The 12,603-nt window shown below is 44.4% G+C and overlaps 1 protein-coding gene across 4 annotated transcripts in view; it reads right to left on the reverse strand.

Annotated features, from left to right (window-relative positions):
* Positions 1-12,603, reverse strand: part of DIS3L2 (DIS3 like 3'-5' exoribonuclease 2) — a 190,669-nt gene that overhangs the window by 174,031 nt on the left and 4,035 nt on the right. The window lies entirely within an intron of this gene.

Below are 12,603 nucleotides of genomic sequence, written 5' to 3' on the forward strand. Positions count from 1 at the left end.
CCTCGTTTCTATGACAGCAGCTCACAGAAAATACTACTACGAATTGAAGAACTTGGGATTAAAAGGAGGCTACATCTTAACATGTAATTAGGAAGGAGCCAAAAAAAAAAACACAGCAAAAAATTAAAACGCAGGGTCCAAAAGAGGGAAAATAAAATGTCTCGTGAGTTGGGAGGTGAGCTGAGAGCCAGAATTAGCCACTGCCGAGCAGAGCTGGCCCAGCGCTTGCCACGGCCATCGGTTCTGAAGTTTGGGGCCGCTACTGCCAAAAATAATGCAGAGCAACAGCAAAGGGTAGAGAAGCATCTTCCGTGACGAAAAGTAGACAGGCAGCGAGGCGCTCGCCCGTTTTCAACACTGAAACCTTTGGCTTGCTCTCTGGTGGGATTTTTCATCCACTCAGACTCAGACACAAACCCAAAGAAAAAAGAATTGACTCAAATGAACAAACTCTGCCTTGATTTAGCTGGTTTGTGAGCCAGCCACACACGGCCACTTTGGGTAAGTATTTGACCCCCTTGGCCGTGATGTTTACAGCTAAACAAAACCAGCCCTGTTACAAAGCCACAGACAACTGTCACAATTAGCATTCAACTGGAACACATCGAATCCTGCATGACTCTGAATTTCTTGTATTTCTCCTGTTAAAAGAAAGAGAGCTAACTAAAGGTTGCCATCTGTTTCAACTAGATTCAATATTTGCTTCTATAATGCACCTGTCCCCTAAAACTGGAAGTCAGAAATACTTCTCATGATGGGCTTTCCTGCTGCCCAGCATTAATATTCTGATGGATAAATGGACATCATTCCACAAAGCAAACTCTATCCTGACAGCTCTATAGATTGCAGGGGATACGTTGAGACTACTCTTTATGAAATAACCCCTATCGCTAGCTTAAACTCTGTTCCAGCACCAGATGTGTCAGAAGTCTGACTTTTTCTGTGGTGTTACGGTTGCACGATTTGTAAGATAGAACAAAACCTTTTAAGGTAAGATGTCACACAACATAACACCACATTCTAGGCATTAAAATAATCAATGACTAAATAAATAAGTAAATGTAATAAAAAATTAAAAATAACTTCAGTACAAGGGAGACTAAGGGGCAGTGAGTGGGAGCTGGGGGTGGTTGACACCTCCTAAGGGGGGGTTGAAGCAACCACAATGCACCAAACACGTCTGCATGTGCAGAACCACTCCAGCTTGAACGCAAAGCAATTCTAACACAAGACACAGACGCGTTCACAAAGCACAGCAAACACAACGTGTCTGCGAATGTTTGTCTGGCTGCACGGAGCTGCTCTCTGTGGATGCAGCCACCACCTGCCTGGGATTTCTAGATATTCTGCTATTTAGAATGATAGAATCATTTTGGTTGGAAGAGACCCTCAGCATCATCAAGTCCAAACATAACCTAACCCTAGCACTAAACCATGTCCCTTACAACCTCGTCTAAATGCCTTTTAAACCTCTTCAGGGATGGTGACTCCACCACTGCCCTGGGCAGCCTGTTCCAATGCCCAACAGCCTTCTCCATGAAGAACTTTTTGCTAATATCAAATCTAAACCTCCCCTGGTGCAACTTGAGTCCATTTCCTCTTGTCCTATCACTTGCTACTTTGGAGAAGCAACCAACGCCCCCCCATTTCCAATAATACAGGAGTTAACAATTTGAGGAAAGGTGGTTGACTCTTCATTATGTGAAGTCCTCTGGAGGGACACGGGTTGAAAGAACCCCAACAGCTCTATGAGGCAAGGAGGCCTGAGGGACGGAGGGACACCTACACCGGTCACGGTGTTGCACACATGGAGCAGTGAACCAACTCAAACTAGACAAGGGGAAGCACCTGTGGGACGTAGAAACACACAGCCAGGACACGGAGGGGGAAGGATGGAGCTGGGGGTGCCCCCAAGGCCGGTTGGGCTCCACTGGAGCTCGGTCCAGAATCCAAACCATAGCGCTCCATCTCCGTCACAACAACAATGACATCATGCAATGGCACATTTTGGTCTTCAAACCTAAGTACTTATTAATCTTTTCTTATTTTGGAAAAAAAATGCAGGTGGGCAGCTTCCTAGAATAATTGACCTGGCTTGCAGCAAAAGAGGAGGCTTGACATTTTAAATCAACATATTCTGACATCATTTATACAAAGTTACTCTATGGTTTAGGTTTTAGAAAGTACTGCATTTAATTAAATTTACATCTATTAGTCAGTTATCAACTAGATGGTCAACTAAATCAACTAAAATGTTCAACTGAACATGAAGCTAGTAAGGCCAGAAAGTCTTTAATTTTATATAAAAATTTGAATATTGCTTTACACAAGAAAGAACCAAGACCTTCAATTTTGTCTACCAAAAATAAAACATCTCCAACTTCCCTCCAAAACCTGTCAAGCTATTTGATTACTACCAACACAGAAGGAAAATATTCCTCACTGAATTTTCATCACCTTTTGGATACCCCTCATCCAGGATCCTGTAAGAATTAGTTTAACTTGAGAAATCTAAGTGACTTCCAAGACATGGACAACTTGGTACAGCTTTCTCCTTTTCTGTCAAAGGGCATCTACCTTGTCAATAGGCATTTTTACCTCTAAGCTTCCATCTACATCATTTATATTTAACCCAGCTCTCTGGGGTGGGCAGGACTGTGAGAGCACCACATTTGTGCTGGTGACACCTCTACAGGTTTAGGACTCACCCCACTGACGGCTATGTCAACACACAAAGGTTCCTTCTACATCTTAACAAAAAACAAACAAAAAATTATGTTGAAAGTGTTGGATGGAACGGTGTTGTTACAAACTTTTCCAACACAAAATACTTCCATCTACTACTTACCTTTATCAGTCCATGGCTGGGCATCAACACCTCCTCTAACTCTGCTATTGCTGAGAGGATTTTCCATTGCTTCCCAGCATTAGATCATGATCTAGATATGCAAAGGAATCTTTCAAATACGTCCGCTTTACAGTTAGCATAAGTGTGAGAAGAAACAGAAGCATAGCCCCAGAACTGATAACACGCAATAGAACAATTTGTTATCAGTTAATGAGACACTCTCGACTAAATATTTGTCCATATTTCTAAAATGTTTCATTTCATTGCTGACACATTTCAATGACTCAAACCAATTTCCTTCCAAGAGGTTCCCTGACATTTAATTCTTCAAGACAGCCCAGCTATGCACTTCAGAAAACACTGGAAGGATACACCCATGAGCTGGAAAGCAGCTTTTCCTCCAAAAGCAGGAATTAACCACCTAAAGGCAATGAGAACTACCCTGATGCCAACTCCTGCTTAGTCCTACACTCCCATTTAGTGCAGACTAGGCTAAGCATGGCAGGAAAGCTAAATACAGCATATTCCTGCTCATCCTTGCTAGAGACCCAAGGAATTAGAGTCCAACCATCTGGCAGCCCAAGGCATCACCTCGCAGGTCTACAGTTTCAGGCTGGCCCTTGACTCCTGCAGAGTTAGCAAAGCAAATGTTAGAAACCATCAGCTTCGGTCTTTTAGCAAACAAATACTCCCCACCGCCCTACCAAGAAGTTCGACCTGCAGCTTTATGAGCCGCTGTGGATGCCGATTTGTAACGGGGTATATTAATAGCCTCAATACAAGAGTTTAGCCAACTGTTTTGCAAAGATGTCTAGCACCCAAAAAATCCCAAACCTACACAGTCCCTGAACAACCCATCCCAGGTACTTCTGCGAATCCAACTCTGCTGCTTTGACGAGCTGGGGGACGCGGTTTTGGCTGGTAACTCCAGATGGACACAGTCCTAGTGCAGATACTCTTGTACCAGGCAACTATTCGCTTCATTCTCCAAAGCCACATAAACCCTACAAGCAAAAGCGCACTTTGCCAGTACAAACCGCATTAACATCAAGGCAGTTTTGCCGAGTTCCCCATGTCCTTCCCTTTCATATGCTTAAACAGGCAATTTAAGCACTATTTGATATTTTCTGTTGCTCAAAGAAGCCTCTCAAATAATTTCCTCTCAAATTTTAAAAGCCAAAACACGTTTATTAGATTGTTTTTGATTTCCAGCGCGCCAGTGACCTCCAGTACATGCCATATTATATAAGTGACTAACTCAGAAACTGCAGGCGCTTAAATGACTACTACAATATCCGGCATCAAATTACCACACACGGGCAAAAACAACAGGCAAAACCAACAAACACCATCGAAGTGATCTCAAATGCAAGTTATGTCAACAAAAAACACTGCCCATAGACAGGCCACAAGTAACTAGCTATTTATGTTTCACAAAATATTGTGCGGATTTACGAGATTAAATGTCCCACTAATGGTAACAGCCAAGTACTTTTTTGTTCTATTTTCTTTTAAAAGGAAATACATAAGGCAGCGGTCGGTATAGCTGCTCAGGGAAATAATTTTGTATCAGGAAGAAAAAAGACTCTCCTTGGAAGATATCTCAAGCAAAACTCTTGTGATAGAGCCTAAATAACACAAACAGGACCAAAACCCATCCTCAGCTCCGCTCCAGCCCGTGCTTGGAACAGCCGCACCTCAACACGGCTCTCAATGTGGATTAAAGGAGTTCAGAGCTCTCCGACAGCCTTGGAACAGAACAACCTCCATGCATCTTATCTTGAAGCAAAATGGTTAAATAATAGAGATGGCTCAAGATTAAAGACAAAGCAATAGAGAGAAATGAGGATGTCACGGGAAGGAATTCATTAGAGGTGTAGGAGTGGAAAAGCAAGACTTTGAGATACGTTATCAGTTCAGTGAGGTTTCACTGCAGCAAAGAGGCTCTCAGGAGATAAACCTGGGAGGCAATATTTCAGATGCTCAATCTGGAGTCTAAGAGAAGGTCTGAGAGCACATTTTCCTTCTCATGAGCAAATAACAAAATGAGATGCTCCATCTCTGATGAAGTGTAAACTCAAAGAATCCTAAACTGGAGGTTCTGCAGCCCGGTCCCGTGCTCGGTCCAAGTCCAACCACAGAGGCAGTTTCTGCAGTGTTGCTGTGATTCTTCCTCAGAAATAACCCAGGATGTGAATGATTTGAAATTATCTCAGTAACCGAAAAGTACAGGAAACTTCTGGGAAAGGGAACATCTTGTCAGAAGTGGAATAGGACAGTGATACAACTGCACTGTAGGGATTTTGGCAGATGGCGGATTGCATAATTAAGCTTAAAGTTAATTAAACAGTCATTCAAAGAAGAGAAACAATGCAGACCTACATTTCCATGCACGGGCTCAGCCAAAATGTAAATTCTATGCAAACATCCTGAACTGAGTGGATAATGTATTGAAATCCAGATGCCAGATCGAGCTCCCATGCCCACCAGTCTCCACTAATTGACCTTTTTCCATGGGCCACCAGAGCCCAGACACGGCACAAACTGTAACTTTCCACCGTCAAGACAAATCAAAATAAGGTGAGAAGACGGCGCTTAAAGAGAAGCCCTGTCTGCACAGCTCCTAAACATGGGTTTAATAGTGATTCAAAGCAACCAGTTCCTCCAGCAGCAGCCCAACTGGTTACCAGCAACTCTGCACAATGCGACGCGGCTCCTCTGCCTGTGCCAGCCAGCAGCTTGTCTATGCATCCATAAACAAGGACATGGTGGGGCTGCGAGACATCTGTGCACCCGGGAACAAATCCGGAGAGCTCTCTGGTCCTGCCTCTTTGGAGAAGGCGATTCTCTAAACGTTTTCGGCAGAAAGTCTGCCAAAATCTGCACAGAAGAGTTGAATGTCCACAAATAAAAGGCACAAAGGGGATTATTGCTGCATGGAGGACAAGCTGGCTGCAGAAAGGCAGCCTGGCCCCCAGCTGGTGAATCCTGGATGGGGAAATACAGGTTGTCGTGGTTTGTGAGTTCCTGGGGCCATGAGGTGACCACACCACTGTAGCTGGTTGGAAAAGACTCAGACATCCAGCATTCTCACAATGAGATGTTGAGGAAGAAGCATTCCTATTTGGGGATGGAGGGAGCAAAAAGGTGAAGTGCCACATTCATGGCTACTCAGGAAAGTCAAGAGCAGAGAGAGATGCTCCTTTCCAGACCCATGTGCTGCGTGCCCCTGGATTTCAGTATGAACTAGGCAACATGAAAATGTTCCTGCTCACTTCAGCTTTCTAAAAGGGCCTATGCTTTGAAAAACTGAAATGAAGGAAAATGGACAATGGATTCTTTCTGCTGTGGAAAACAATGCTGTGGGAACTGCTCCCGCTCACCAAGATCATGTGCCCACAACACCATGATTCCTCTTCCAAAACACTTCCAAGCATCCTGATGCTCACAGGATTTTGACCGCAGTAACTCACAGTAATTGCAGTTTTATTCAACTCCTCAGCAGGGTTTGTGTTGTAGGAACACTACAGGAGTGTAAGAGCCAAAGATACCATTCCAGGCTCTGCACGAAGGGTTGGTGACGAAACTCATTTAGTAGCAATAGACTAAAAGTTTATCAAAATAGTTACTGTGCTCCAGCTGCGTGCAGCAGCACAGCGGCGTTGTCAGGGAGGGGAGACAGCTCTTCTGGTTTTCAGGACTCTCTGTGAACCTGCTCCACCCTGCTCCTGACCTCCTCACTACCTGCTCCGCCTGATGACTACACCGCTCCACGCTGCCCCCTCGTCCTTCCACCCCCCACAATACCTTTTGCTCTTGGTTTTATCCAGAAACCACGCTGTGAAACGGCTTCTTCAAAAAAAAAAAAAACACCTTAAAAGCGCAACATTGCAGAAGTTCTCCTTTTGATTTCTCTGGGCTTGTTTGAGGGAAGCAAGTTGCTTGAAGATCAGAGGAAGTCGAGCGGCTTTGTAAGGCAAAATACCTGACAGCAAGTGCAAACGTACCAGAAGACATTAACAACGGAAGAAACGAAAGAACTGCTTTCAGATTCATACATATTCTGAGGTTACCAAATGTGCTGCAGAACAAGACAATTTGCTGATGAACTGCTCCCTGTACTGCTCACTCAGTGTAGTATGTATGTAATTCACGATCTTAGTACTATGTGGGGAAAATGCCTAAAAGCATAAAGTGAACAAAAACGCACTATTGCTGCAAGGCTTCTATCTGCAGAGAGCCTGAAGAATTCTCCAAGGCATGACCTGCCCCATGCATCTGCGGGCTGCAGCTGCTGGTGTTGACATTTTTCCTTCAGCACCCTGGAAACTTTAATTTTTGTCACAGAAGACATTATTTTACGCAAGAGATCCCAACATTTTGTTTTCCATCCTGCCCCAGCCAAGTTTCAACTCTTCTGTCGCTCGGATTTCCCCACAAGAGGGAGTGAGGGACATGCAGCCCACAGCACTTCATGGAGCTTCTTAGCAGGGGCTTGGGGTGGGAGGGCAGGAGATGGACACCAGGACATGGAGAGGAGACGCAGAAGCGTAGGCTGGAGAGCAGGGCAGTGGTGAAAGCCCTGTAGCAGGTATGGCCTGGAGAGGAACCACCATCAGCCACTGGGACCAGCTGCAACACATCTGTCCTACCCACCCAGGCACCCACGGCAAAGGAGATACCTCGGAGATTATCTGAACAACGGGATGGAGCTGCCTGGGGTGCGCGGGCTGGCTGAACTCACCCACAGCAGAGGACAGACGGCTTTTTTATATTAATTCCCATGCAAATTACAGCACCTTTTGGGGGTAGAATTTGTTATTGGGGCTTTTAAATGTGCCAGTAACAGCCTACATACCACAAGCCTTGGTAAAACTGTTCCAATGGTCACTTACCCTCACCACTGAATCATGCTGTATTTCAAGCCTGGATTTGTTTAGCCTCAAACACGTTATATCATAATCTGCTCAGCTGAGTAGCCTATTATTGAACATCTGTTCCCCATGTAGGCAATTTACTGAAAGCTCCCTTCCCCCAAGCGTCTCTTTGATAAGTAAAGCAGGGTTCCTCAAATCATTCACTCACGATCCCAGCATTTTAATCTTCCTTGTGGCTGTCCTCTGAGTATTCATCAATTCATCACTCCGCCCCGAACAGAGGGCATCACCGCAGGATATGGGGCTGCAGAAGCTGCTGCCGTGCCAGACACACGCGGTCCATGCTCCATCTTCCAGTTCCCATGCTCATACATTACACTTTTGGCTGCATTTCACAGGAGGGGGATGTTCAGCTGATTAATCCATCAAAAGCTCAAAACTCTTCTTCCAAGCTGTTGCTTCCCACACTGGGTTCGTCGCATCGCCAGCATGGATCTGCGCTGGCCCAATAAATGGATTTTGCCTTGCCTGCTCCCAGTCCACCAAGTGATCCAGACGGCTTCCAGTAACTGCCCCCATCATTCAATACTCCCTGCGGTCTCCAAGTCATCCCAAAACACCTTCAGTCCTACTTGTACATTTTCTTTCTGATGATTGACAAAGGTATTAAATAGCACAGAGCCAGAATGCAACACTGCAGGAACCAGACACACCTGTTGGTAACAATTCTCAATTTATTGCTGCATTTAATTAGGTCAGCTAAACAGCTTTTAAACCATCACACATGTGCTGTGAATTTATTATGCTAATACACCAGCATCCACACACCTTTATCACCAAACTCCTAATCCCATAAGAAACTGACACTAAGGGAGCTCAATGGGACCTTCTGTTGCATAATTTGATGATGCGTCGCATTAAAAAAAAAATCTTTAAAACTAATTAAAAAATTAATTCCATTCTTCTAGAAGCCTATTATTTTCCTGGGAACAACATCACACTGACAAGCATAGTTACCTGAGCTACAGAATGGGGGCCTAACTTCAGATATTGCAGCCAAAAAGAAGTTAAAAAATCTAATTAAAAAACAAAAATAGCAAGTTAACAGCAACAAGTGTTCCCACTGATGAACATGTTTACATGAGCACCAGCACATGAAGGAAGCTGCTTCATGGAATTAAAAGCTTTGCTGCCAAGTGCGAGGGCTCCTGCTTTGGAACTCGGTCCCGCTGCACCGCGGCGTGTTCAGGGATCTGGCACCGGGCAGGGAAGACACTCATTAGGTCACATACAAAACCCACAGTCCCTGCAAGGGCAGGATCTCATCTCCCCAAGAGAGGATACATCACATATTAACTCACATACTATAGCTGATGTTAGCCAAAAACCATTGGTTGCGCAAGATTCAGGAATGCAACATTTTTCTCTATCAAAAACAAGAGAAATTTATGTTTGCGATGACACTGCTAAACCATTAGAGAAAGGAGAATTCTGGTTTTCATGTGTTTCTCAGATGGGGCCATACAGTAAATCCAGTTTTCCCTCCTCTCCCATACCTTATTACTATGATTAACAGCATCTAAGGAACATTACATTGGATCTGGCAAGACTAGCTACGATTCAAAGACTTCCACAGCAACCAGCATTCTTCATTTATTGAGCTGCGGCCTTCACTAGATCGCTGGCTCACATTTACTGGTGCCAGGTAGGGAGATAATAGCATTTTAAAGTACTGAATTCCACCACGCAAGAACTGGAAGGCTCATCGCTAAAAAGCAGCATAATCTTAAATTTGCTTTACAAGAAAATCAGAAGCTCTGGCTCTTCCTCCCAAGTTCCCCCAGAGAAACAAAGGCAAATACAAAATTTACTGCAGCGTACAATGGAAAGACAAAATCCCCAACATTTTGTCATCTTTTCATCTTGGTATTTCTTGATCAGCTGTGCCCATCAAGCACGCAGAAAAGCCATTCCAGGACATCGCCTTTACCTACCCTGAACCTTTCCAATGTCAGGGTTGCAGCCACAAACACAACACCACCATCCAACAGCAACGATTGTTTTTAAAGCTCTGATGCTGAACACCCGCCCGCTTGCCAGCGACGCTCCTCCATGGAAGCTGCCCAAGTGGGTTAAGCACCACCGGCTGGGCAAATAAACATGTCAGATGATAAATCAGGAAGAGCCGTGGAAATCCTATATACTGTTTGATAGTTGTTACCCAGGAATTATCTGTTTCTACTCAGGGGGCACGCTGACCCTGACAGCTGGGCAAGATACCTCAGTCACACCATGAGCCCACGAAGCTCTTAGGAGAGGAGCCTCAGGAGGCTACCGAGCAAAGCTGGTGGTGTGTTCTTCCCAAGGAGATACAGACTGAGACTGTATACCCAGCCCTGCAAAACCTGAGCCTATTTCAGTAGCAACCCGCCTTCACGAGCATCCTGCTCCACCCAAAGCCACCTCAGTCCCACATCCTGAGATCCTCTGAAATCGAGTGTGGCCAGGAGGTGGTGTTCCCAAAGACCACGCTGTGCTCCACATTTGGAGGACAGTTCTCTTCTGCAGATGTCTGGTTTTTAGGCTTTCCAGCAGGCTCAGGACTGTGCTATCAAACAGCAACGTTCCCCCAAAACCATGCTGAGAAGTGCACGTACTCAGCAAGCAACCAGAACACTGCTCCGAATAAAACACATCGCTCGGTCTAAACTACTTACTGATAAAGCAATGCACCACAGACATTTCAGATGAAGTTCCACTTAGCAGCCATGCAAATCCTAACTACTAGCATGTGACAGACAGATGTCACAGAAGGAGTCAGTACTTCTGTCCTCAAGGAAAAGGCAGTTTTAAGCTCTTTTACAACAGAAACATCAGTCAGTCTGAAAAGAGATTTCGATGACTAACTCTGTATTGAAGTGGGAAAACCCTTAGAGACTTTGATCGAAACCAGAAAACAACCCAGGGGACTTCAGAAAAGACTTTCTGTTAAGGAAGTTTAACTGAATTCTAGCACCCAAAGAACCTAGAGGATTGGAGATTTAGGGAAAAGTACGAGCTGGGAAATTGTATTAGATGAAAAACTATAAGCATCATAATTTAAATTGGCATTTTAGGATTATTTTCTGTCTTATTGGTGCTTGTTTGAGAAGAAACTTCAGAAGGGCAGGCTTTATGGCAATTCTCTTCACAGAGGTTACAGCTGCACAGAAAGGAACAACAATCTGCACCTATATCCTCCCAAATCTCAGAGTGCTGATGCTGCACAGGGAATCCAGTGCACAGTTTCACGGCTGTGCCACGTGTTTCAGATGAGGGACAATGGAGTTTTGTCCACACTCAGCTCTCTCAACTGCAAACTTTCCAATAGTCACTAAATGTAGTTACTATACGGAACACCAGCAGAGACCACCAGGGCCAATCTCCTCATTATCTGCTAGGAAATTATTTCTGTCTTCCAAGCCTCTCGGCCCCTCGCAGCCCACAGCCCACCCAGAGCACTCAAAGGCGTTTCTCAGCCCTCCACGTTCGCCTTCAACTTTAGCACATTCAGTTTTAGGATGGCTGCAAACCTGACCATGGTTAAAGCCTGAGCTGCAGAGCTGTTAAGAAGAGGACAATGAAAAGCAGCGATATAAAGAGATGCTTGGCTTTGAGATTAGCTCAAAGAGCCTTTTGGAAAGCCTACAACAGCCTGAACGGAGTTAATTTGTGAGGAAATGTCACTGCTGAAATGATTATATGCCTCACCGCTATGACAGAAGTGATTCTTGCCATCGCAGTTTCACAAGCCTTGATTTAAACTGATCAAACCAGACACCTGCCTGTGCAAAGTAATATGACTTATATCAGCATCAAGGGAGAAAGACAACCTTTGAAGTCAGAAAATATTAATCTGGGACTGTGATGTGTGAGTTCTTATACCTAAGCTTGCATACTGTAAAGCCTTCAGTTCACTCGAACAGGAGCACTAAAATATACTAAAACTGAACAGCAGAAAAGACATTTCTCTGAATCAAATTACATATTTTTTTTTTCCTATTTCTTTCATCCCTAATAAACTGTTTTCATGTCCCTGCAATTGTTCTGCAGAGTAACCAGTCTCAGCTACACAGGAGTGTAGGGGGGGAAGAAGAGGAAGGGTGTCACTTTTAAGCAAATAATTTTCCAATAACCTTCCACACAGTGTGAGTTTTCCACCTGGGAGGTCAAACATGAGGGTCAACATTTTCTGCTCTAGGTCTTTACACTAAACAAACAACTGGTTTTCAAAGTGTTTGTGCAACCCTACTCCCAGCTACAGCAGGAGGGAACTGCAGGTGCTTGCTTTTGAAAGCCGGGGTGCTTCTATTTTAGATTAAAAGCCATGTAGGCACCTCTCGTTTTCATGCCTACAAACTGTAAGCCTTGCAGACTATCCACCTCTGTTAGCTGCGCTTCCCTCCTCTCCAAAAGCTGACAGGGGAAAGGTAGCAAAGTCTATTTAACAGCGTTACAGCAAAGCATGCCAAAAAAAACCCTCCCAAAAATCAAGCTCATCAACAAATTACAGCATAACTTACTTGTGTTAAATCTCTGATCTGTCTTGCAGGAACTCGTGAAAGTTTACCAACTGTAGCACATAATCTACTGTCACAGCCTCAAAAATGCCACAAACCCTGTAAAAAGCACATTACGTGCCACTCTTGAGTGACAGGGCATAGTGTTGTAAGATTGATTTAGTTAAAGATTTACTTGATTTCCAATCCAAGAGCTGTGATAGGCCTCAGGCCCATCTTACCCATCTAAGAAATTGATCTCTTTTCCACTTGTTACAGAGAATTTAATGCTGTGACATTTATGAGTTCCTTCAGTAGCAGCTCATAAGATCAGGCTATA

The sequence above is a fragment of the Columba livia genome, chromosome 9, assembly GCF_036013475.1.
Source record: "Columba livia isolate bColLiv1 breed racing homer chromosome 9, bColLiv1.pat.W.v2, whole genome shotgun sequence".
Taxonomy (NCBI): domain Eukaryota; kingdom Metazoa; phylum Chordata; class Aves; order Columbiformes; family Columbidae; genus Columba; species Columba livia.